The sequence below is a fragment of the Crocodylus porosus genome, unplaced genomic scaffold, assembly GCF_001723895.1.
Source record: "Crocodylus porosus isolate Cpor-Errol unplaced genomic scaffold, CroPor_comp1, whole genome shotgun sequence".
NCBI classification, from domain to species: Eukaryota; Metazoa; Chordata; order Crocodylia; family Crocodylidae; genus Crocodylus; species Crocodylus porosus.
In genome coordinates, this window is record NW_017728931.1 from 71,897,611 (window position 1) to 71,925,493 (window position 27,883).

General features: G+C 45.1%; 2 long non-coding RNA genes across 2 annotated transcripts in view; one reads left to right on the top strand and one right to left on the bottom strand.

The window, feature by feature from the left end:
- Window positions 1-27,883, bottom strand: part of LOC109315457 — a 58,706-nt gene that overhangs the window by 26,858 nt on the left and 3,965 nt on the right. The gene's annotated exons all lie outside the window — the stretch shown is intronic.
- The window catches only part of LOC109315459, an 11,925-nt gene continuing 4,751 nt past the window's right edge, over window positions 20,710-27,883 (top strand). Inside the window, exons 1-2 of the long non-coding RNA XR_002102512.1 lie at window positions 20,710-20,809; window positions 23,554-23,555. This is a non-coding gene — a long non-coding RNA (uncharacterized LOC109315459). The remainder of the gene's footprint in view (window positions 20,810-23,553; window positions 23,556-27,883) is intronic.

A 27,883-nucleotide genomic window follows, 5' to 3' on the forward strand; every position in this document is an offset into this window, starting at 1 on the left:
AGTAGAGATTAAGTTGCATTTTATGAAATAGCCTTGTGTAGACTTTTACCATCTTTAATTTTTCTTGAGCCAGATGAAGGGTGTGAGAGCCCGAAAGCTTGCAGAAAAAGACATTTTTTTGTGATTTCTTAATTGGTCTAATAAAAGGTAGCATCTTTGAACCAAGAGTTCTGGATTTCTGCATCTCTTTTTGACTCAGACCAACACAGCTACCAAATACATCTCTGAACTAAATTGGTGGACTTTATTATGCATTGTTATTTTATGAAACTCAACAGCAGTCAATTTGGTGAGTTTAAATCAGTGCTGACTTTTACTTTTTAGCTCTCTGAGGTGATTCTCCTTGCATGGGCAACAAATTGAACCAGAGGATTCACTAAGTTGTTTTTTATCAAGTTAATCATAGACAAGTTTATCTAGGAGCTATGCAACTGAGTTTTAGTATCTCTGTCAGCAATACCAAAACGCTAAATGTACTTAACAAATATATTGTCCTATTCCTGTAAATGCAGTTCTGCTACTTTAGATAACTGGACAAAATGATTAATCAGTATTCCAAGTGTTTCAAGATACAAACATAATTTTAGCCCCTTAGAAAGGGAGACCAAGCTGCTGCTCTGAAGCATGCAGTTGTTGTAATCTTAATGTTACATGTGTAAGATCCTGTAGCAATGCAAGTCAGCTAAATCAGCTAAACCCTAACTTGACCCTGAATAAATCAGGATTAAAGTAGGAGCAGTTGTGCTATGCTTATATCACTACAGAATCATGAACATTCATCGTAACAGTTTGTAATGGTCTCCCTTGATATCAGGACAATTGTTACATCTATCTATACCCTCAGAAAACAACAGCTCTGATTGGAATGTGAAAACACATAAATTGGCAAGGAGGAATGGGGAGGTAAGAGAATGTCATGGCCAATACTGTGCTGGAAAAATTTATGAGGATTTTCAGCTGCGACTTCCATAGTGGGAAATCGCAGATAATAAGCCAGTGAGTGCCTATGCTTTTTATTTTAATTGTACCAAATGACATACAATTTTGCAGTTTCCCATTGAATAATGTTGAAACATATAATGTTCAGATGTATTTTTCAAGTAATGTTATGAAGCCACAATGGAAAAAACAGCAGCAGCAACAAAATAGTAGGATGTACTTATAGGATGCAGACTGCATTTTAGAGACCAGTGATTGGAAGAGACTTCAGACTCATGATGAAGGTCAAACCAAATATGAAATCCTAGGCTGCCTCCACACCTGTATCATGTGCCTCCTGGTGTGTGGCAAGTTTTCCCAGGGGCCGTAGGGAAGGCTGGGGCCAGCCTTACCTGGGGTCCTGGGAGCCTCCTGGGGCTGTAGCAGTGGTGATTCTGCCGCCCCCTGGCCAGAAGCCCCAGCCGGGGTTTCTGGGCTGGGAGCACATGGCTGCCCCGCACTAGAACCACAGGTAAGGGGGGAAGAAGGGCGGTGGGGATCCCAGGCAGGGAAGGAGCCCTATGTGGGCTGCGAGCAGCTGCAGCTGCAGCTGCAGCAGGGAGCGCCAGCCATGGGGTGGGGGAGAGAGCAACTTTTGCCCCCACACTCAGCTTTTCTCTGGGCTCCTTCCCTGCGCAGAGAAAAGCAACCCCTCGCCCACCCCATGGCCAGCGCTCCCTGCTGCAGGTGTTCGCAGCCCGTGTGGGGCTGTCAGGAGCAGGCACAGGCAGCAGGTGACCTGTGAGCAGCTGCAGCACTGGGAACCGGGCATGAGGCAGGCAAGGGGTCACTTCCCCCCCCACACACACATCCTCAGCACCACCTTGTAACCTGACCCAACTGCTAGGCTGATACCAACTGCTACCAACTCCTATCAACTGCTAGGCTGATACCTTCAAGTCAGCCGGCCCTGACATTCTACACCCCAGGGTACTCAAGAAGCTGGCTAGCATTACAGCCCAGCCTCTGACACGGATATTTGAGAATTCCTGGCGCTTTGGTGTAGTGCCCGACGACTGGAACAAGGCCAATGTGGTCCCTATCTTCAAGAAAGGGAGGAAAGTAGATCTGGCTAACTATAGGCCCATCAGCCTGACTTCTATTCTGGGGAAGGTATTAGAAAAGTTTATTGAAGAAGCCATCCTTAACGGACTGGCCAACGCCAACATCCTGAGGAATAGCCAGCACGGCTTTGTTGTGTCTTGCTTGACCAATCTCATTACCTTCTACAACCAGGTGACCTATCATGTGGACAAGGGAGAAGAGATTGATGTCATATATCTTGACTTCAAAAAAAGCCTTCGATCTGGTATCCCATGATCACCTTTTGACGAAACTGGCCAATTGTGGCCTTAGGTCCACCATGATCCGCTCGCTGGGAAACTGGCTCCATGGTTGGACCCAGAGGGTGGTAATTGAGGGAAGTCAATCATCATGGTGCCCTGTGACCAGTGGGGTCCCCCAAAGCCCTGTCCTTGGACCCATATTGTTCAACATCTTCATTTATGATGTGGACATTGGAGTCAGAAGCGGACTGGCCAAGTTAGCCAATGACACCAAACTTTGGGGCAAAGCATCCACACCAGAATACAGGAAGGCGATCCAGGCTGACCTGGACAAGCTCAGCAGATGGGCGGACGAGAACCTGATGGTGTTCAACACCAAAAAATGCAAGGTTCTCCACCTTGGGAGGAAATCCTGCAGCATCCTTATAGGCTCGGCAGTGCTACACTGGCTAGCACTATGGAAGAAAGAGACTTGGGGGTCATCATTGACCACAAGATGAACATGAGCCTGCAATGTGATGCTGCGGCTAGTAGAGCGACCAAAATGCCGTCTTGCATCCATAGATGCTTCTCAAGCAAATCCTGGGATGTCATTTTCCCCTTGTACTCAGCCTTGGTGAGGCCACAGCTGCATCCAGTTTTGGGCTCCACAATTCAAAAAGGATGTGGAGAAGTTTGAGAGAGTCCAGAGAAGAGCCACACGCATGTACAGACCTTACGACGACAGGCTGAGAGCCATGGGGCTCTTTAGCCTGGAAAAGCACAGGCTCTGGGGTGATCTGGTGGCCACCTATAAGTTTATCGGGGTGACCACCAGTACCTGGGGGAACATTTGTTCACCAGAGTGCCCCAAGGGATGACGAGGTCAAATGGTCATAAACTACTGCAAGACCATTTCAGGCTGGACATAAGGAAAATTTTCTTTACTGTCCGAGCCCCCAGGGTCTGGAATAGCCTGCCATTGGAGGTGGTTCAAGCACCTAGATTGAACACCTTCAAGAGCAAATTGGATGCTTGGCTTGCTGGGATCCTATGACCCCAGCTGACTTCCTGCCCTTTGGGCGGAGGGCTGGACTCGATGATCTTCCGAGGTCCCTTACAGCCCTAATGTCTATGAATTCTATGAAATCTGGCAGCTGGGCACACGCAGGGTGTGAGATTTGAGGGGTGAAGAGAAGGGTGTGGGGGTTAAGAGGGTTTGTGGGGGGCTGAGATTTGTGGGGGGTATGGGGCTTTGGGGGTTTGTGAGTGGGTTGTGATGCAGTATTTGGGGGTGGGGCCTTACCCACCTCCCCCCCACAACAGCAGTTGTCGGCCATCGGGGCACTCATGGCCTGCTTCTGGCAGAGACCCCCAGCAGCACATGGTGCCACCTAAGACCCAGGGGCTCCATGTAGTGCATGGAGCCGGCCTGGCCTGGCCTGCTGGAGCATGGCTTCGGAAAGTACCGGGCCAGGGTCTGCTGCCATCCAGGTCTCCTGGGACTGCATGCAGGAGCCATGTATCATTAAGCCAGACTGGGCCAGCTCCTGCCTCCATATGTTCCACACACCATCGGAAAATTAGGGTTGGAAGGGACCCCAGGAAATCATCTAGTCCAAACCCCTGCTCAAAGCAGGACAATCCCAAACTAGATCACTGATGACTAGAAAATGGTATTTAGAGGTTTGCTTTTGGAAATTGGCTTATATGCAGCAGCAAGGGTTAGTTGATTTGTAAAGGCCAGGTCACAATCACACATTTCTCACAGCCTTTAAGGCAGACAGGGTATCTAACACAAGGCCAACAGATATACACATAGCCAGGTGTTCCATAACATGAGAAGGTGGCACCAGCTCACAAGGCCCAAGAGAGTGGGGGTCTGAGGTTCTGGTTTTGGGGGAAGAGACCAAATTAGAAGACCCAGAAAGCCCAAATTAGGATGTGTGCATGTGATGGGCTTGTGAAACAAAGGAATTTCCTGACAGGACAGAACATGGATGAAGAGTCAACAGGCAGGGGAAAGAATACAAAAGAAAGAACTTTAGAACAGTAAAGAGTCCTCGATAACAAAAAGGTTCCTGCGAGGGGAACCCAAGGCATCATGGACAGACGGCACACAACCAGTCCATCTCATCCACCCCACTGGGTGGGGACTCGGCCTCCAACCTCCAGGCTGCTGACATCTGACATTCAGGAGAGAACCTCCAAGTGAAGCTCATGTCCTGGCCAGATGTATCTTGACTTTGATGATAGCCCTAGGATTGGTAGCTATCAAATTGCCTGTATTATTCTTTTCTGTTATCGCTATATATCAATAACATTTGCCTATTATTGAATGGAGAGCTCTTAGTCAGTCTGAGGGTTTGGGTCCATCCAGAATAAGGTATCTGGGTCATAAATCTAGTGCCAACAATCATCCCAGCCAAAACTTTGTCTACCCGGGTCCTAAAACCCTCCAAGGATGGAGAGTCCACAACTTGTCAGGGTAACCTGTTCCAGTGTTTTACTGCCCTCCTAGTAGGAAAATTCTATTACAGGTTTAAACCAGTTACTGATCACTTAGACCGGTTTATGTACAACCTCTGTCCCTAGCCTGGTAGAACACAGCATTACAGGCAAATACCTATATCCTGTCCACCCTCCCTTGCCTTCCCCTGCTACTAAAGCTTACTTTGAAGAAACTTGGGTTCTCACTGAGTAGGTGCCGTAATCCATGTCACCCAACAGACATACACAGAAGCCCTATATACAGCCTCTTCATCTGTCAGACTGCATTTTTAATATATTTTTTCATTTAGTTAAAAGTCCTTTCTTGTTTATGTGTATGCACGCCCCTTCACAGACAAGAAGTCCTGATGCTCCGCCAGAAATATACACTTCACCCAGCAGAAAGATCTTCTTATCTCAAAACAGAATAAATACAGTATCCATAGTAATCAGTTAGAAACCTAAGCTGAAATCAAAACAAGTGTATCTGGAATTCCCTTTCTAACATTTTAGTTGAACCAGAAAAAGAATTTTAAGTGCCACAGACACATATACGTCAAATACAAGACCTTACAGAAAATATCCAGATACATTTACATTAGAAAAATGAGAACAATTTCCTGAGATTTCATTTTCATTCATCACCTGAGCCAAACAAATTCATGTTATGAACAAAGAACACAACTAAAGTAAAAGAGTTTTTCCAAAACTGCTGTGTAAGGTCCATACTTGTACGGGTCTTTAAAGGCCAGATCTTCTGGGAATTAGAAGAGGTGGGTACCTAAACAGGACTTACTTAAGTGGAAGTTCAGAGCCAAAGTCTCAGAGTGATCCAAATTGACCCCATTCAATGGCTGCAAAACTGCCCGGCTACCTAGAACAGTGGTTTTCAACTTATTTGCCATAGTGGGCCACACTTGCAGCTCTTATTGTGTTATGTGGGTTGCACCCCCACAATTTACTTCCTGTGTATCCATTTAAAAAGTGTTTTAACAGGATGTCACATGGATCACAATAGTGTGCTGATTGGGTTGCAGAGTGAGAACCACTGACCTAGATTAATTGGGCCACTTCATTCTGATTCAGAAAGTTCCCTAGATACCTAGATTCATAGTACTGCACCTATTCAGAAGCAACCCTCCCCTGCCTCCCAAACACACCCATCAGGGGAGTGCAATAACTATTTAGGTACTAATAACACTCTCCTCTGAACTGTTCTCCTTTTCACCCCATTAATCTTGCATTCTTGGCTGCTCAGTGACCCAGCTTCAACAGAAGTATGATGAGTAAGTGAAACACCTTAGGCAGTGAGGTTCCTGCCACACATTCAGGTTAAAGCTGGATAAAAAACAGCTACATATTATATATATACATACACACACACACACATATAACAGTTGTAATAAGTTTTCAAGCAGTAACTTTGTAGAAGTTGGCTCCTTTTGTAGCTGGATGGACATTTTTATGGAGTGATAATTACTTTGCATATGTGGCTGGTATTACTTTATTGCACAATTAAGCCAGTGCATTACATAATTATAACGTGTCAGAGGCCTCAGAGGGCCATATCCTAACAGACCTCTATCTACAACCGAAAGCACCTATATCCCCTTAAAAATCTGGCCTTAAAGTCCCTTACATATGCTGTATATGATGCCAACAGAAGGACTGAAGGCAGAAAGAGTGGCAATAAGAGCCATTTTTAAAATCCATAATTGACTACAAGGAAATTAAATCACTTCTGTGCCAGAAAAGCCTTACAAATTTCAATTAACATTCACACACAAAACATTAATAATTATATTACACGTCTGAAAATGTAATCTCTCTAAGGGTTTGATTCTAAAAAGGTGGATGACAATTACACAGGAAAAACAGTTAGGTTTTTTAAAAATTAACATAATTATTCTATTGACGTGTTACCCTTAGAAAGCAAAATATTTCAGCACCATCTAGAGACTTCAGATTTTTCAAAAATTCATGTTCCAGCTTAACTGCTCAATTAGTGGGCACAATGACCATAGGGATTTATATAGGACATCACTGACTTTGTTGGGATTACTCAGAGAACACAAAGCACGGGCATCTGTATTTGCAGGGTCGGCACCTATGTGCATATTAACTCAGTCTTATAAATTGACTCCTCTTGGGATATACATTGCGTGCTGCTGTTATTAATGTACAAAACTGACTTTTGAGCTAAATATTATATACAACTAATTTATTCCAGGCTGCATACATTTAGTTTTACTTCTTTGCTTATCCATTCTGGCATTTCCATTATAAGAAATTATTCATATATGTATCCGGGTGTGCATATTCATATGTGTTGTCTCTCTCAAGTACTCTTTTTAAATTGAACAGTTACTTGCAATGAAAAGGTGTCCATGGCATAAATAGAGAGAGACATCTAGTGTCTGAAGATGCATATAGCACCTTAAAATAATGAATCTAACATGCTTACTCCTGTAGTTCACTGTATAACATTATTACAAGCATAGATTGCACTATGTAATTAAGTCGCTTTAAATTATTTCCATATATTTCACATAAAATGGGCAGCTCAAGGAAAAAAGGTTTCCTGTTAGCATTAGGGAGCAATCAGAGGCATGAGTAAGTATTCCCTATCCTTCTCATAGGAAACAACAGTAGTACTATTAATACCTTTCCTAACAGAAATAAGAAATACACTGTTGAGCTTTGACTGATCTGGGCCCTTCATGCAGTTATGGGGCTGAAAAAGTCTACACCTCTTGCTGCTGCCTACCATCATTATTAGTGATGATGAGGTTGACACTTAAGTCCTGATCAGTAAAGCACCTAAGCATCTGTTTACGTCTCACTGAACTTATTGGGACATCAAGCACATATTTCAGTGTATTGTTGACCAACAGCCATGTAGACTAGATGCAACAGTTATACGTTGCTGCAGAAGCTGTCTGCTTTCAGAGGAATGAAGGAACTTGGCCAAAAGCTCACTGAAGTGGATATTCCTGTATGTGTAACCTCCTTAGAGCTGCTAATACATGCCTAAAAAAGGTGGATGACAATTCCATGGCCCACAATCCTACAGTGCTTCAATAGTCCTAATGCTGTTCAAAGGGTGCACCCATGTCTTGTGACAAACTACAGGCATATTACATATACAAGGGTTGGCAGAGAGAATACCAGCCTGCACAATCCCCATACAACTCCTATGTTAAACCCTTTCCCTTTATATCCCCCATGATAAGCATGGCTAAAGCCTTTGAAAGAGTGAGATTTAAAAAGGCACCTTTCAGAGAAAACAGATTAGAAGAAAAAAGTTAATATAAATCTTATGTATCAGTTAATCTCCTCCAATAGCTTTGTCTGTATAAAGCATTGAAGTTCTCAGCTTAGAAAAACCTGACAGCCTGCAGCCTTCTTATTCTTCAGTTCCATTACACTTCCTCTAGTGGTCAGGGCTGCAACATTTGACAAAGGGAAGTGACCCTTTATTTATCTCATCACTGGAACTGGTCCAGAAAGACCACATTATTGTTTTCTGGCCAACATTCTTTATTTGCCATAAAGCAAGCAAGATGTCTTGAGTTGATACAACAATACTATTCTATATTATTATTATTTAATATTATTAAGGGGCACAACCTTTAAGTCCCTAATCAGATGTCCCATTGAAGTCTACGGGAGCTTTTCCTGAGTAACGACCACATCTTGACTTGGATCTGAAAGGAGAATGCACATTAGAGTAGGAGAGGCAAGCTGTTGACTCTAAAGCTAAGATACAAATATTTTTTGCATGCTGGAAAACATTCAGTCTGTCGTGTGTTGAACTAATGGACCTGCTATCTCAGCCACATTAACTTAGAACAAACAGCATTTATCTTAGCATTAACACATTCTCCAACCCAACTGTTCACTAGTAACACCGATCCATGTCTTGTCTTTGCAAGAGCTAGAGAGTCTAATTTTAAAGTTAATTTGTCAGAAAGCCAACAAACAGAAATTACAATATTCAAAACTGGGGGCGGGGCAGGAAATGTGCTTCCAATTCTTGATTATGTTGTCCTATATTCCTCTGATTTTGAAAGGTATATAAAGTAAGTTTATCATAGGCTTAAGGAGTGCAGTCAACCAGAAACCTGAATTTCCTACCCCTGTCAGCCAGTCTGCCAATATGACAAAGGAATATTAATAAAAGAGGCAACCACTATCAACTGTAAATGCACAAAAGCTGAACAAACTGACAATTTAGAAACTGAATGGAGACTATTTGAAAAAAAATGTCATCTACATGGCATTCAGAGAGGTGTTTTGCTATCATCAGGATAACAAATATAAATTTTAAGAAGTTGTGTGACATGCTAATTGTACTTGATTAAAACGGAAAACATTATTTTATGGTCTATGGCTACATCACTCCCAGGCAAAATAATAGAAAGATCTAATAAAATTCAACCGGAAGGATTAACAGACAGAAACAGAATTAATGGAGGTCAACATGGTTTTATGGAAAATAAATCTTGTCAAACAAACGTCAGTGCTTTGAGATGACAGTTTTGGTTGATAAAAGGCAAGATGTTAGTACTGATTAAACTAGTACTGAAGAATATCAGTAAAGCACACTTCAAGGGAAGTAACCCCTGGTTAACTGACAGTGTCCAGTGTGATATGGTATACTATCTTCAGAATGGTAGCTGTTCATAAAGAACCATGGTTAAAATGATATTTTTTTAAAAGAGTTTTTAAACCTAAAAGCTTGCTAAAAAAATTTTTCCAACTATTTAAGTTGGTCTAATAAAATATATCAGATTCACCCAAAAAAACCTTGTTTGCCTATGTCTTTAGACCAACACTGCTACAGCCTACACTTCTGCATCGTTAAATGAGGCTTTCTACTGAGTTTTGCAAGGATTGAACTAGGGCAGATGATATTTGGCATGTTCATCCATGGTCTCCAAGTAAATATAAAAATTACCATGATAAAATTAGCAGACGAGTCAAAATTATGTTAAAAATAAAAGATCCGGGGTGATTTGCTCTACTTGGTAACCTGCAAACAAAAACGTTTTGTATAATACAGATAAATGCAAAACTTACTCATTTAGTAAGAAGGACTGCCACACCTACAAAATGAGAGACTGTTTCCTGAAAAGCAGAAACTCTGTAGGGGAGGAGCAGGTGGAAAGTTCAGTTTTGTCATGTGTTCCCAGTAAAAAGGGCAAGTAGTGAGTAGAAGTAAGATAACAACTTTACTCTTGACTAGGACACTGTTGAGACTCATACTGGAATACCGCTTGTACCACTCTACTCTCCACAACTTAAAGGGATGTTGAAAAAGATGACACACAGAAATGACTTGAGAACTGGAAAAAAAATGCCTCAGAATAAGGCTGGAAACAGACATCACCTTTATGCTGCCATAATTTTTTTATGGCAGCACAAAACCCAGGCAAACAGACCATCTACTTCCCTTTCTATACCACAGATGCAAAAAAAATGGAAGCAGCAACAAAAAGGTAACATAGATTTTTTACCACTTTTTGCAGTCAACGTCCATTTTCTTCATGTTAAGAGAGCATGGGCAGCTTGGAGCTGCCTGCACTCTCCAACCACCTGGACAGGAACTTCTGGGGGCTTCAGGGGCACATTCCCATTCCCAAAATGTGCAGGATCAGGCCCCCAAAGCCTCAAGAGTATCTGCTTGGGTTCTCCCCCATGTGCAGAGGTGAGCCCCAAGAATCCCCAGGCTGCTGTGGGGTGTTGCTGTTTCATGCTGCTGTGCCCTGACTTGGGAAGCACCTCTGCAAATGGGAGAACCCCAGGTTCCCCACTTTAAGAGGCATGCCAAAGGACTCCCTAAGCATGCCTCTGCAAGTGGGGAGCCCCAGGGTTTCTCTATTTGCAGAGATGCACCTTGAGCTGGGGCAGCAGTACAATACTTGTGCCTGGGGAATCCTCAGGCATGGCTCTGCAAACAAGGAAGCCCAGGGTCCCCCCGCTTTTCCTAAGTGTTGTCCTGCAGGATCAGGCTCCTGTTGCTCAGGAATAATAGGGGTCTGACCCTGCAGGATAACAGGAGATGGCTGTTTCACCCAATGAAGCTTCATTTGACAGGATATGTTTATAGCCCAAAAGGTGTTTTTAAAAAACAGAAACAAACCTCAATGTGTTTAGTGCCATTGGTTGGGATTTTTTTTTTAAAATAAGACTTCCTTGGGTGAGTAAAAGTTTTGTTATAACCCAAATGTTTTGAAGAATGGATCCTGCTCAGCAGACTGCTCTGGCATCTGGCTCTACGATGTAGGTCTCCCTGCCCTCCCCCCATAAATGTGCAGCTGGCATTTGATTACAGTATATCATTCAGGGAGCAAGAATAACTGGCAGTAAAGAGCTCTTTAATCTGTTCAAGAAAGGTATGCAATCAATGGCTAGAAAAAAAGGTTATCCAAATTCAAAATAAAAGTTAGGGGCTTTCAGTGCTGATACCCATTGGAGCAACATATGAATTCTCTGTCTCCTCGGGTCCTCAAATCAATGCAAGACCCTTTTTGAAAAATATGCTTTATTCAAGCACAAGTTACTGGACTCAATACAGCAGTAAAATGCAATGATCTGTGATATAGAGAGGTCAGACAGAATGATCCAGTTGTCTCTTCTGGATCCCTAAATGCTGTTAACCTATAATTTAGTTTGTTGTAAGTTTTAATCTAATGTTGCAACAGCATATTCAAATTACAAAGCCTCATCGTGATCTTTGTCACTTGAAAATGAAGCAATCTAGAAATAAAAAAAAAACCAGAAATATTCGTTAATAACATTTTTAAATACCTCCAAATAATTCCAGAACATCAGCAGTGCACAAGAATTTAAAAGAACATTAGTATATATGTGTGTATATATCACTAAAATACTCTGGTTTTATTGGAAAAAAGAAAAGCAATTAGTAGAAGTTGGCTATTAGGGCTCTGTTCTGCTCTTACACTGATCTAGCTCCTCTACATTATAGTTAGTCTACATTTTCAGTGGACAGAATATCAGAGCCAAGTCCAACGTATCAACTGGGGGAGATGGAGATAATCAAAAGCTTTGAACTGCTCCCCACAATGATAAGAGTTCCCAGCACTCCTAAGGACAGACACCCAAAGCACCGTAAGTGAAGAATATGACCATTACTGAAAACGAAGGTCCCAAGACAATTAATTTTCCAGGTAATTTGCTTCCACACAAGACTGGGTATAAGACTAACATTTTCAAAGCTATATGTGATTTAGAATCCCAAGTACTATTTTCAAAAGCGAATTGGACCCGTGTTTTAGATGCACCAACCCATTTTAGTACATCCACAATATGCTAAAAGCTGTCACTGAGCTGCCTAGGCACTCATAGATGCCCAGGTCTAAATCCATAAATGGACTTGGCACTTTCTGCCCCATGGAATCCACCCCCAGACTCCCTATACGATGCATGGAGCGAATTAAGCACCTAACAACAGAATCCACAAAAGCTAGTGTACCAAGCAGAAAAATAGCCAGAAGCAAATACTAAGAAGCCTGTGAGGCTTAGCACCCCAAACCTACCAACTTGAGGAAAGGAAACATCCAATTCCAGGTCGGTATCAGGAATGATGGATGGAGGTGCAGAGAGGGTTGAGAGCTTCAGGAGCAAAGTGCAAGGAAATAGAAAAGTGAGGCTGTAGTGCTGAAGGAGAAGCACAGCACTTGGGTTGCCCCTCTCAAGGTCTGAAGGAAGACAACAGGTTTTGGTTTTATCTGTTTGCATACTTGCTTGTTTTGTCACTTGCTTTCTTCACTGTGGGGACAAGACTGTCTCACGTAAAATAAGCTGGCTGGAAACCCAGAACCCTGAGCTAGCTGGCCATGAGAAAGGAGCTGGATGAGTGACCTGCTTGCACTTAGGTTACATAGTGCTACTCAGTCAAAATTCAGACATGGAAGGAAGCAGACCTCTGCCAGCCCCATGCCCTGCGTTACACTTAAGCAGTTTATCACATCTTAAGTGGTAACCGGACACTCACTGAAACAATAACTCTGTGGCTGAGGCAGGACTAGGACACCTGGCATGATTACTTCTCAAGTGTAGGCATCCCTTAAGATGTACTTTCAGCACTTAAGTCTGGGTGAGCAATTATTTGAGCCCAGGGGGCCACATAGAAAGATTGGAGGAGTTGTCATGGGATGGGTCAGCATCCCCTACCCCCCTGCAACAACGCAGCAAAACTCTGTATGTGGGATAGGGCTGCAGACAGGTGAGGGGGCAGTGTTTGGGAGTGAGACAGGAGAGTGAGGGGAGGGAGAAGGGGGGCAGGAGGCAAATGCAGCAGAGTTCATCCAGGTGGTGCAGTCCACGGCTGCTTCCATGGCATTGCACATGGGGGTGGAAGGCAGCTGGGAACTGGAGCCATAGTCCCGCGCACTGGGGCAGGAGCTGCCTGGCTGAAGCTTCCTCCAGCCCAAAGCAGCACAGTAGAAGAAGGAGGAGCAGCCATTGCTGGAGGCGAGGGGAGCAGAGCAGTACATGCGTGGAAGCTGTGCGTGCTGACCTGGCACCGGGCCAGCATGCATGGGCTGGAACACAGTACAGGCTGCCCAAGGCTGGGCTAGACCCCATGCAGAGGGCAATGAGGGCAGCCAGGGGCCAGATCAGATAGACTGGCACCCCCCATGGGCCAGATCCAGTCAGTTGGTGGGCCAGATACAGCCCATAGGCCATATTTTGCCCACCCCTGATTTAAGTACTTAGATCTTTCAATGTTGAATAGAGCAATAACTTCTAAAACTCTGGGACCAAAATAGTAAAAAACAAGAAATGCTGAAGAAGAGCCCAGGTCACTTCCAAAAGCATGGGCTGGGCTCTGAAATTACTTCGGTGCTTTTGAAAAATTTACCGTAAATGTGACAACTAAAAACAATTTTATGCTTCATCTTCACAAAGAGAACCTCAGTGTTAATATTTTTCAGTACTTAATGACTAAATCTGACAGCAGACACTTCGAGTTTAAATGAATCGAGAAGTGATAAGTGACGTTAGACACACTTTTAAAAGGTCAATTCCTTTTAAAGCATCTAGGTTCAGACAGTGGACTGATTATAACAGAAATTAGACAGAACAGGAGGCCTACCTAGGCCAGTGGTTCATATGTGAAACAGAGGAGTAGGTTCTGAAGTGGTCATCTTATGATACCTTCATCAGTCAGAAGTGATCAATGTTGGCCTTTGTCCAACTCAGCTGGTATCTATTCCCTAACTTATCCCATATCTTTTGCAACCTCCTGATTCCATCTTGTTATGTATGTCTGGCAAGGTACTCTACTGGCTCTTTCTTTAGGCAGTAGCTTTTGATTTATTCTTCATTCCTACTGATCATGCCAAATGTAACACTGTCAGAACAAGCCTTACTTTCTCAGCATGTTGCATGCAATTTTTCTACATGATAATGGTTTCTCATCAAAATAACACTTTGCTTGCCATTTCTTAAATCTAGCCATTGATTAATGAGAAAGGAGCTTTTTCAGCAAAGGCAAAAATATGTAATGAACTAAAGCAATTTCTTTCTCATTGCAGGTCTGCCGACGGTAATCAAAATCCACAGCAACGTCCCTTTGTTCAATATTTGGAAGGCAACAAAGCAATGCCAAAGCTTACTTTTGCTATTTACAAAAAGTATATATAAAATATACATTAAGAAAAGGGTCTGCTAAATCATTTTAATAATCCCTAGGTGACACAAATATGTGCATGAAATATTTAGCGGTTTGACTACTGTAGTCTAGAAACTGCTTTGAGAAGAATTAGTGAACACTTAAAAAGAAAAAAAATGACTAAAATTATAACTGTGGGCCATAACAAATAATAAGTGTGTTACACACCAATGTTACATATTGTCTTCTTTCATTGCATTTATCAAATGGCAATCTTAAATTAACTTTGATGTAGTGCCAAATTCCACCAGCAGGTGTCACTTTTGATAGGCTTAAAAATACATCAACAACAGATAATCCCTCTTCTAAAAAAAAAGAGAGCCAATACTATTTTTAAAGACAGCCCTTAGTTGTTGCTAACCCACTCACTCTAACATTCTGCTTCTTCCTTTCTCTCACACATAAGCATCACCCAGAGGTCCCAAGAGGCCATGCACCAGCTGTTCTCTGTTGGAAGATGTGAGCTCAAGTGTAGCCACTCTATTTTTTTAAGTGATCCTTAATGAATGTGCCACAATATCACTTTAAGGGTGCCATGAGGAGCTGCACATGTTATCTTTGTTAGGTATAGAAACATGTATACACAATTCACAAGATAAGCCTAGACAGAGATTTCAAACAGGAATCCATAACATCAAAAACTTTGTGACCTGTTGTGGTAGTGTTGAGGTGATGTTGTTGCAATGATGGTCCAAGCGATATGAGAGGCAAGAATTCCTGTGAGTGATATCTTTTATTGGACCAGCTGTACAGTTGGCCAGATGAAGGACACTGTAATACCCCAAAGCCTGCCTATGCCACCCATACCCATACCATTGGTCCAAAAAAAGATATCACCCGAAAGAATTCTTGCTCCTGACCTGTTGTGGACTTTCTGACTTCTTTTCAACAGAAGAATAGTTAATTTATTTTCCATAATCAAGAACCTAATGCAAGGTAAGAAAAACTGGTATTTTCCACATGGTGCCTGAATCTAAAAAGGTTGAGAACCGCTGATCTAAAGTGTATGATGCTTTATGAAAGGTGAAAGCAAGCTGAGGCAGAATCATTTGTCTAGAGACTCATCAGCCCATAAGGCAGGAGCCCAGTATTATATTGTACAACCAGATAACAAAATCATGCAAATCTAGCAAATTTGAATCTGAAATAAAATTCATTCCTTGATCATCTGATTACTGCCTGCCCTTTAATGAAGAATAGACACTCCGCATAACTAATTTAATACAGAGTGTTGAATGTGTCCAGACAGACTAAAAATCATCCCAGTGACATTACTAATAGGTAGCAGGAAAGTGACCTGGTATCGTAAGTCGCTCTACAGAGTAAATACCGGTTTAAAACCAGATTGAATGATCACACAGAAAAGAGCTTTTTAAGATATCCTGATGAACTGGGCAGACTTATGATTATTCATGGTTACCAAAACTATGTCTTGCTTCACAATTCAAACAATAATTAAGTAATATTCTAATAATTATTTCTCCTGCAGTCATGCCTACAAATCATAATCCAAGTCCAATATCCCACCGTGCTTAGTATTGTGCAAACACAGAAGAACAACAACAGAAGTAGAGACCTGAGTTTACACTATGTGCCTCTACTTTTAATGCTAGGCATGTCTATAAACATTGTGCTGAACCTTTCAGACAGAGTAGAAAACATATTTAGGTGCCTGAAAAGTAAGTAGACCCTTAATGTTAGGCCCACAATGGGAGCATGGCAGGATTTAGTGACTAAACTGTCATTCGAAGTCCAAAATTGAGATTCTCTAAACAACTGCCTTACCCTGTTTCCTCTTTCATTGAGAACTAAGCTGCCCAGATTTAGCGTTCACCTACTGTGGGATAAAAGCAGGAACATAAATAGTTACCGGATGACAGCTGCTCTGTGGCTAAGCCTCTGCCCCTGCTAAGTGTGCAGAATGTGAGCAGTCGGGAGGGTTCTACCCCCTTGCTAGCACTTCCCAATCCTCACTGGGAGATTTCAGACTACTTCCCGTAAAAGACAGTTGCCTACAAATGAGGCAAGTTCTTCTAGGAACCTGGACCCTAGAGCTAATATGCCAAGCAAGGAGCTGCCTACACGTCCAATAGCAAACATTAAATAGAGGACTGTGTCAAATTTCTGCAGCTCGCCAGAGTGTAGGTGTCTAAGTCAAGACTGCAAGAAGGTGCAGAAATTGTAGGTAGGTGCCTATGACGGTTCTTTGGAAGGATTAAGCAGGACTCATTGTTTTCCTTCTAAAATATGGTAAAGGAAGCAGTGCTGTTACTATTACAGCCCACCTTTTGCACAATACACCAGTGGCTAAGCATTCAAACCCACGTCTCTTATTTTCCAATGGTCCCCAACCCCTACATCAGGGCTGTCCAGCTTCTGAGTGGCCATGTATAAGAACTAGATTCTGGTGATCTGGCATAGGCCACCAGAAAAGAGCCAGGGACAGGACCAGAGTACAAAATACAGACCAAATCAAAGCTCAATTGAGTCAAGAGACCCAATTATCAGATCCAAGGTAAAACACAAAAACCAGAAACAGAACAAGCAGTGTCGGAAGAAAGCGCAGGATCATAGATGCTTACCAGAATAGACCTTCAGAGAGCCTAACCTACAGCATCTTGCCACAGGGGACTAACTAGAGAAGCTGCTCTCTCTCCAGCAGCCAGGCAGGAGGCTCCAAGAGTGGGCAGCTGGAATCATTACCTGGGGTGGCTGCTAGTCAGACCCCAGGCTGGTGTAGCCAGCTAGGCAATTAGCCCAGATTGGGCTGTTAGGGTATGTGTCCCACCCTCAGATCCCACCAAACTCCCCTTGCTGGAGTGTCCCTCAGCCCCATGGGTTACCCTGCCCTGCCATGGCCCCATGGACAGGATGGGAAGGAAAAGCAGGAGGATAAAGGAAGAGCTCAGAGACCCCAGTGGTACCAGCAGGACAGTGATGAGAAGAAGAACACCTGGACCAGGAACCACAGGTTAACCTACTAGGGGCTGCGTGTGGCCTGTGGGCCACCAGCTGGACAGCCCTGCACTAAACTGTAGACTAGGCTGGGATCGGGGCACTAGTTATACTTTCTGTTGGAGATATGCTACTGTGGAGAAAGGAATACTAGATCCATGGAGCCAGAAAGTGAATACAAAAGGGAGCAGAACTCAGTAGCCTCATGAGTAGGCATGATCTGATAAGTGGGAGATCAGGGTTTGAAGTCCTTCAGACTGAAGAGGGCACCAAGCTGAACTCCCCCACTACCTGGGCGAGTGCTCTGACCACGAGGCTACTGTATAAAAGGTGAACCCACTTCTTTTTCTGGCAGCCACATTTTATAAATAAAATGGCTATGATTACATTTTGGGAGAGATCTAATCCAGCCATAGCACACGCACTGGATCAGGTTCCTAAGCAAGTGTATATGCTGCTCTAGTTTCTGGACCTAAGTAGGGATTTGGTAAAATGCGGTTGCCTAGCTGCTCAGACTGGGGCAGCTCAGGGCATGAGTAGACAGGCAGGTTTATAGGGAACAAAACAAGGAGATTTAGTGAGTGGTAGATCACTGGTGACATGCAGGGGTGCACGCGGGTGCACGTGCACCCCCTGAGATTGGCTGTACCCCCTTGAGTGAAGTGCCGGTGGCACTTCTGGTTTTCCACCAGTGACAGTGATTAACCGCTGGGGGACACCCCCCCTGCTCTGTTTGGTGATCAGCTGCTGGTGCACCCCCGGTATTAGGAGGCACCAGTCACCCATGTTGTAGGTGTTTCTAGGTTTAGGCAGCTGAATGAGAGTTTTTTTACTCCAGGTTTGAACTTAGCCATATCAAGAGGACCTAGTGGATATTACATACTTATGTCTTTTCTTGGGCTTGGCCCTTGATTCTAAGCCCCTGCAGGAGAATCTAGGCGCTTAACTCCAAGGGATTTCAATGTCTTAAACAATCCAATTGACTTAAAGGAAATTTAACCACAAGGATATGTTTTAAAACCCTAATGGGTACCCATCTGCTTATTTAGGCACCCAAACAATTTTGAAAATCTGGCACTTCATTCTGAAAGCGCTTTTAAAAAATTAAGACCACATCCTCTTTTCCAGTTAATCTCCCATTGAACTCAATGCAGAACAGCTCACAAGCAGACTTATCGTCTCAGAAAAGCTTCCTAGAGGGAGCCAAGTATTATAATGATGTGTTAAACCAAATACTTGAAAAATAATCATTTCCATCTCTCACAGCCTTAGAAAATGAAAAAAAACCCCCACTGATAAAAGATTTCTAAAGCTTTTAAAAAGAGAAAATGAATCAGAGATACTCAGCTCCCACTGATTTCTACTGGACCTTTCAGAATCAGTGATCGCTCACCGTCTGAGGGACAACACCTTACCTCTACTAAAGTTATAAAGAGAAAACACCAGCCAATTTCAGTGATCAGATTCCACTGGCTGGGGCCTCTTCTTAAATAGCACTGCTTTTGGATCAGTGATTCTCTTCTGAAACCTATTCTTCAGGCTATGACATCTGTGTCACGTGGCTGGGGCCTGTAGCACAAATGTTGGGTTGCGGGGGTTTCTTCACTAACAACTAGTTCAGTTTGTTTAACAGAATCTGAGAGTGACAGTGCCAAACTGAATCCAGTGGTGCTTCCCTGGCTCCCAAGTCTAAATGAGGGCCCAATCTCCCCAGTCTACTATGCAGAGAACTACACTGAAATCTATTCAAAATCATGCCCCTAAAATCTATTTACTTTGGTATTATAAAGCCAAAGCTTAATTGTCACATTATCCAGAGACAGTTCCAAGAGATATAATCCCTGAGAGTGGTATGAACCTTTCTGGGAAGTATGAGACCAAAATGATTTAGTAGAAGACACAACTATCCCAGAGCAGGAATAGGCAACCTTTTCTGGGTGTGGGACAGAAAGGACACACCTTGGGTCAGTGACAGAACGGTGGGTGCTAGGACCCTGCCACTGCCCCTTGTCTCCCCGGCAGTACATGGAAAGCACGCACAGCCAGCATCTGCTCCCACAGAAGCATGGGGAGAACACCCACAGAAGGCATGCCCCACTAAATGCTGCTGAAGCCCCACAGCCATAGGCTGGATCCAGCCTGCAGGCCATAAATAGTCAACCCCTGTCCTAGAGGATGAGAACCCTATGTGTTTTGAAAAGCAAATGTTATCATGGTCAAGTAGTTCAAACTATGCTTTTCTTATGCAAAGTACACATCTACTTACATATGTAGACAGTTAGGAAGAGTTTGCTCCACAGGGCAGCTCTGGTCTTGCAGCTCAGCGAGTTCCATGTTGTGCTGTTACCAGAAAAACTTGGTTGGCTAAGCAATCAAGACTAACAGGTAAAAGCAACTACCCTGTGCTATCCTAACATTAATAAAATGCAGCAAATCTTTTAGATCAGACTCAACATAGTTTCAAACCTAGGTGTTGTTTTATTTTGTTTTTTAAAAAGCAAGCAAGAATAGTGGCTAGTAGCATTCACTGCACAAAATAACAATAACAAAAATCTTAGCAAAATATTTTAAAAGCCATGTGATTTAAGTTATGTAGACAATAAAAGCAGTGTGTAGTTGTAGCCCAGGAGCTCTTTCTGTGGTTGCTTTCAAGGTCAGAGAGTCAAATAGGGCTATTTATGTAAGGCAGCAAGCAGAAGTTCATCCATTGCCTACTATACTCTATCAAAAGCATTTCCTCTGGTTGGTGTTTGGAGTGGTTGATAGATTTGGCCTTCTAGGAGATAAGCCTCCAGTAGTTGCCTTGTTGGGAGGTATCTATCTTGCACAGGAAACATATTGACACCACCCTAAATGATACATATAGAATTATAACAGGCTGCCTAAAACCTACCCCCATTCCCTGACTATATGCACTATCTGGCATCCCTCTTACATCAGGAGGAAAGTAGCAGGTGACATACAAATCAAGCACCCGCCACCCACTATATAAACATCAACCAGTGCACCATCGTCTCTCATGGAGAAATAGCTTTCTGTCCTCTATCACACCATCGGCCACATAGCCAAAATCAGCCAGAACTACCCTCTGGCAAAAAGAATGGGAGGAACTAGGCAACAAAACTGTTGAATGGAGCCGGTGAGGAATTACCCCAACTACAAATGGCATACATGGCGGTGCCTGAACAGACTGAGTCAGTCTTGGCAGATGCAACTTTCTCATGAAATCTATGAGATTCTATTGACCAGTGTGTTTGTCAGGAGAAGCAAATCATGGGCCTGAGGTGCCCTATAGCACTATGGACCTGAGATGCACCCCACAAAATCTGGCAACACCAACACCAGAAGCAGTGATCTGTGCAGAATATTGGAAACAGCCCTTACAGAAAGGTTGGACTGGAGACATAACGAAGAAGAAGTATTTCCTCTAACTTTTCTAGTGAGCATTAGAAGCCTTTAGCAATGCTGCAGGCATTGGAAACAAATGGCTTCAGTAACACAATCAATGCTGCTTCTGAAATGGGCTCCCTCATTCCCCCATCCCCCTCAGAGCATGCAGGGGGGCAGGGGGTAGTGCAAAACTTTATTGAGCAGCCAGTGCCCCCACAGCTAAGTGGGCACAGGTCTCTCACATGCTGAGGAATGTGACAATGCTGGCAGCAGTGTCCTTGTCCTCAGCTGCCAGGGGCAGGGAGGTGTATCTCAGCCACAGGTAGCCCTCCAGGTGGCAGTGGAGGTTGCAGGGCAGCCTGGGCTTGCTCCCTGTACCGTCAAAGCCCAGGGATCTGTGCCAGGTTTGTAAGTGTGCCCAGGGCACCATGGTGATCAGCAGCAGCAGGGTGCAGTGGGTCAGCCATGCCTCGGTCCATGCAAACAACTCCTCACGCAGCGCCTGGGACACACACAACAGGGGCAGGTTTGGGGTGCAGCACTGCTGCAGAGGGAGGGGGAGCTGGACCCAGACAGCCTCCTCAGAGAGGTCCCCTGTGGGGAGAGTGGGGCTGGAGGCAGCTCCTTGTTCCAGTTGTTTGAGAGCTCCATGTACCCTAAACCCAGGGCATCATGCGCCCTAAACCCAGCCTACCCATTCTTGCCCTGGCTCATGCAGCTCTACACCAGCCATGGCACTGTGGGTTAGGTGGCAGCACAGGAGACAGGCTGGCCTGCAGGAGGAGAAGGAGAGGAAGCAGGGTCTGAAGCCATGGCAGCAGGTGCTGCCAGCAGCCTGGCCTATCCCAGCCTGAGACTGGGGCTGGGGAGGCAGGCTGCCTGTGGCCCGCCAGCCCAGGGGTCATGGTGGGGAGTGAGCAGGGGTGCAGGGCCTAGCTGGCAGTCACCTGGGCCTGGGCCTGGGCCTGCCTGGCTAACTTACTATGGTGTCTAGGCACCTGTGCGTGCCGGACCCTTGCTCTGAGGCACCATACAGCCGCTGGTACAGAGCATCTTATCTCAGAAATATTGCAGACTCTTAAAAACAGCTTCTTTCTCATGGCTCTGCAGGCCTTCCAGCTGCACACAGGGGAGAAGCCACAGTTGGCAGCTGGGATATGGCCTCAGGGTCACCGCTGCCCACAGCCAGGGCCCTGAAGATGTGCCAGCTCTGCAGGAGGAGGACCCAGGATTGGCCCCTCCTCCTGGGCCACCTGGGAACAGCCACATGGACATGGCAGACAGAGGACATTGCCCAACAGGACAGGTGGTGAATGGAGGATGTCACCCACATGGACGTGTGGGACTGATGCAAGGAGGCACAGAACCAGGTGGATCAAGAGTTCAGGGTGCAGCTCCTGGCCCTGGAGTGTAAACACATGGAGGACCTATGAGAGCAAAGTGCAGTTGTGGTCACAGCAGTGCAAGCCATGGAGGCCCACCAGGTGCTGGTCAGTGTCCTGGCCCTGGTGATCACCTTCATGTTGCCTGCTGCCCTGCCCCCAACCCCAGCTCCACCTGCCCCCTGGCAGCCACTCGCTGCTCAACAGCAAGCCCTTTTGTAGGCCTGGGTGGGGGTCCAGCACCATCTCCACCAGCCAGGAGCTCCTGCCTCAGCCCCCAGCCCAGGCCAAGCCCCACTAATCACCCCGGCAGGTGCAGCGCAGGAGCTGCCTGCAATGGAGCCAAGACCACATGCTGGCCCTGCTGGCTCTGGCCACTGGCTGCCAGAGGTGGAGACACCCATGATGGGGACCAGCAACCACCGTCACCCCTGGGCAAGCTTCCCAGCCACCAGACTCGCTGTGGCATGCACACCCACAGGGACACAGACAGAGGCTGGGGTGCTGGCTGCCTGTCCCCAGGCTCCACCACCTAGGCAGCTCCACCCTACAGGCACCCATCCCAGGAGGGCACACAGACACACCACATTGTAAATAAGTTGCATAGGTTGCATATTCTTGGTGTGTGGGGTGGGTAGTAGAGGGGGTCTGGTGTTGGGGAAGGAGGGGGAACAGACTCTGGTGTTGGGAAGGGTGCAGGGTGGTGGGGTCTGTTTCCTGTGAGGGCATTTAGGTGGGGGGGGGGTTTCCAAGAACTGTTCACTGTGAGCGTGGTGCTGGGGGTGGGCAGTGGGGCAGGGGTTCGTGGGTGGCTGTCCAAATGGGCTACAGCAGGGAGTGCAGAAGGAGGTGGTCAGCCAGAGCCTCTCCCACCCAGTGCCCTGGCCCCCAGGGGCAAGTGTGTGACTTGCCTGAGGCCTCGGCAGAGCGGGGCCTGCTGTTGTTGTTCCCACTGCCAGGCATCCTCCACCTTGTCACACCTCCTCCAGCCAGGCCTTATGGAAGAGCTCTCCCCAGTCCTTACAGATGCAAGCTGTGATGGTGACCCAAGGGATCTTGTCCTCAGTGAACCTGAGGAGGTGGCGAGGGTGTGCTAGCATCCCCTGAGGCAGCCAAAGGTGCACTCTACCAGTTCAGGCACCAGTTGAAGTGTGCCTGGCAGGGGTCCAGCTGGCTGGTGTAGAGCTGCATGGGCCAGGGCAAGAATGGGTAGGCTGGGTCCCTGATGAGGAGGGGTGGGACCACCAGTGTCCAGCTGCAGGTCCAGCATCCCCAATGTGAAGCAGTTGCTCTTCACCAGAGCTCTGCACCGGAGCTAGAGTTCCAGAAGATGTGGGCATTGTGGACACTGCCTGCCCAGCTGGCACTCATGTTGGTGAAAGTGCCACAGTGGTTGATGATGGCCTGGAGCAAAACCTCTCTGGCTGCAGTAGGCATAGTCATTGTGGGACAGACAGGTGATGAGGATGTGGGTCCCACCGGGGGGGCATGGAACCCCACCACCACCACCAGCGAGTCGTGCACACATGGAGGGCACCCCAGGAAGGCACCACACACCTCCAGGACAGCTTCCCTGGTAGCGGCCTTGCCCACGCCTAACAAGTGGCCAGCTTGAGCAGGGCGATGGCCAGCCACATGTCCGTGGCGAGGGGTGGCCGCACGCTGGTGTCCCGCCACTCCAGGTGTGGGCAGAGCTGCTCCAGGAGGTCCTGGAAGGTGGCTCTGGTCATGTGAAACACCTCCAGCCACCGCTCCTCATCCTAGGTGTGCTGGACAATGTGGAGCCACCAGAGGTGGCAGAGCTGGAGGGGCAGGAGGGTGAGGAGCAGCAAATCTGCTTCCATGTCCCTGTACACGTAGATACCCGCCTGGGAGCATTTACTTGTAAGTAATTTAATCACAAGTAAACTGGTCCTGTATCAAATTCACATGTAGACACACCCAGCATATCCCACTTCCCAGGAAAGTGTTTTCTATGGTTAGGTATTTCCCAAACCAGGCTCTAACCCCCACTCTTGAAGCTGGCTCAGTGGACCACTAAGAGGAAGGATGGGTGCACCTACCTGTGTGCCCAACTGTGCAGTTGTTACTGTGCAGTCATTTAGTCGTTGCTTTCGCATTTGATGGCGCAGTTACTGCCATTACTGTGCAGTCCTGGTGGTGCATGGGTCATTTCCAACCCTACTGCGCAATAGCATCGGTGTCATGGTTCATGCCCACTGAAGCTACATCACCATAGGGATGAGTTATGTCTCCATAGCGGTAAGTTAAATTGCTGTAGCTTGTTGCTACATTGCTGTAACACACCCAACATGTAGGTGTGCCCAATATGCAGAAAAAGGAGGAGGGCGAGCTAGAAGGAGTGTGGTTCACTAAAATGGATACTGTTTAGGAGACAGCCTCAGGCACCCCAGTGGCTTTTCTGTACCATGGGGGACCCAACCATCATGTTGGATAAAAAGCAATGCTATACAGTTTCAGTCCTGGAAGAAGCCAGGTCCAGGACCAGAACTAGAACCCCTACATATTCAGTACAGAAACCCAATCCATTCACATGACATTACGTACATACCTGGGCAATTGTGTTCCTCTCCAGAACCAGCAGAGACATTGTGCTGCTTTCTGAGCAAGCTCAGAGGAGAGTGCAGTGTGATTGTAGCTATGCAAGTAGAAATAAAATATTCCTATGTCTCTGTAAGTGCCAAAAACTGCACTTGCTCAGCTCTGTAAGTGCTATGTAAGCACATAGAAGTGAAATAAGATTTGGCTCTACCAGTGACATGGTACAAGGACTCCTTGTTGAAGTCCCTAAATCTATGGACCTGGCACTTATTTCCTCTGAGATTGAGAAGCTCAGTGTGACCAAGACGTACACCTCCAGCTGGATTTGTGGCAGTAGTTACCCTTTCCCTCCAAGTGAAGGGAAGAGTTCCAGATCCCAGAGGTCTTGGAGCTGTGGATATTTTAACCTCCTGCAGTCTTCAGTCATCATGAATATCATCTTACTGCTTGGCATATAAACAGTCCATTTCTGTAGCATGAGAAAGTTAACATATTGTAATCATAATTTGGAAATTATGGGCCAAATTTGTTTCAGATGCCAGTTCAGAGAGATCAGTGGAGTTGCAGAAGGCATAAATGTTCTGGCTCTGCAAACCCAGCTATGCTATGTCTCATTTAAATGAGAAAAGAGTTGATGTGAAAATAGCTATATTAAACTACAACGGATAATGTAGGCTTTACCCATGCATTCATATATAAACTTTGTCATTTACCATTGCACAATAATGAGCCTTGTTTACAGGCCAAAAGATTTCACGGAATATATGTCAGTAATAAAAATAGAAATATTTCTTTTGCAACAGTCAAGTGATGGAATAAGGTATCACTGAACTGAGTAATCTTTTAAAACAAGACAACACGCAAAAAAATAAAGCCTCTTCAATATCCAGGATTTTCTTAGTAAAGGGAACCCATGTACAGGCATACCTCGTTTTATTGCGCTTTGCTTTATTGCACTTCGCAAATATTGCGTCTTTTACAAATTGAAGGTTTGTGGCAACCCTGCATCGAGCAAGTCTATCAGCGCCATTTTTCCAACAGCATTTGCTCACTTCGCATTTTTTAGCAATAAAGTATTTTTTAATTAAGTTATGTACATTGTTTTTTTAGACATAATGCTATTGCATACTTAATAGACTACAGTATAGTGTAAACATAACTTTTATATGCACTGGGAAACCAAAAAATTCATGTGACTCGCTTTATTGCGATATTCGCTTTATTGCGGTGGTCTGGAACCGAACCCGCAATATCTCCGAGGTATGCCTGTACTTTAATAGTGCCAGTTTTCAGGGACTAAAGTCCCGAGTGTGCACTTAAGTAGGGTATATATTAAATACGAGAAACCTCTCAGATGTGGTTCTAGAATTCTCTTTAAAAACCAAACACACAATCTTTGTCTAACATTTGTACCACAAAAATCCTTATACAGAACTTAGCTCTTCCTGAATAAGGAAAGTCCCTCGGTAAAATGCAAGGTGTATACGTGCCATTACAGTGCTTGAAGCAAATCTGAGTTGAAGTAAATCCCAGTCCTACTCCATATCTAGTGTTTATGTATGCTGATGATAGGACAGTTATGAAGTATCCTCTTCACGGGATGATTTTTTCCACCAGTTACAACTTGGGTTTCCCATCTCTATGCTGATAAGACTAAAGCTCCAGGAAATCCTGGGTCATTTTGGTTTTGGATCACATATTTCAGCACATTTTCTTCTATCCCTATGTTTATTTGAGAATCAAGTTGTTGGTTAACATAGTAAACTAAATCTTACTCATTGGAGTTTCACATTTCAAAGTCCAGCCACTATTGAATTTTATGCATGTGATAGATGCGTAAGAAATTTGTTTTCTGTTAAAAATGTACATTCTGGGCGCTGGTAGGGTACAGCTGTCTCTGCTTTTGTTTGCTTACAGTTTCTATTTTTCTTCAAGCTTAGCATGTGGTTTTCACTCAGAGTCACCAAACTCTTTCCTGGTACCTTCAGCCACAGTTCCTCTGGCTGAGCAGTCTGTTACAGAGCCTTGTGACCACTCTCCCACTGCATTACCTACACTTCTGTCTCCAAACAGCAATCCCAACATACATTCCCATTTAAAAAGTCAGTAACTTTCCCTGAATAAGAGGATAACTAGATTACATTTCCAGCAATCATATATGGAAATACCATTGCTCATTTTTTAAACTGTATTTCCAAGATACTACACTGAACTCCCAAACATCCACATAACCACCAGCTTTAGCAAATAAGGCAAAGGCTTTGATGCACCCACTCTACAGCCACAACATTCCTTTTTTCTCTGCTATGCAGCACATGACATGTAAGGGGAGATTGTGTTTTAAGCCTATGATGTGCAACCCGTCAACAACATATGGCTTAGGGCTGAGACAGGCAGGACTTCAGACACTTCTTTTTCTTGCATTGATAAGGCACCCACTTAGTGCGCTAGACACTGTGAATCTCATTCCTGTCTGCCCAACTCTGGCCAGGCATTGTGTATGGAACTTAGTCACCTAGCTCAAATTTGTAAATTCCTTCCTACAAGCCAGTTGCCCAAGTCATAGGTGTATACATTTCCACAAGTCAAGTCACTAAGGAACCTAAGTTTCTCTAGGTGCAGAGGCATAACGTAGACTTCTGGCACCTGAGCTGGGGATGTGAGGGGATGCTGAGTGCTGGAGAATTGTGGGAAGAAGGAGGTACTGAGCACTTACCGCCTCAAGCAGAGGCTGCCGCTGCTGCTGCTACTGCTGCACTGGTACAAGCTTCTCGGAGGCTGGTGCTGTAGCAGTGTGGTGACCCCAGGGGCCACCATTCTGGTACTCCCTCTACATTGGCACTTGAAGCTAGTTCCCTGCTTGCCTACCCCTAGTTATGCTACTGTCCAAGTGACATGCACATAACTACCCAATTACTCATGTTTTTGAATTCTTGCTGGGTTCAGGTCCTTGTTCCAAATCAGGCAGAGCATGGATTTCAAACCATATTTCATAGTTTCATAGTTTCTAGGGTCGGAAGGGACCTGAGCAGATCATCTAGTCCGACCCCCTGCCATGGCAGGAAAGAGTACTGGCGTCAAACGACCCCAGCAAGATGTTCATCTAGCCTCCTCTTAAAGACCCCCAGGGTAGGGGCCAGAACCACCTCTCTTGGAAG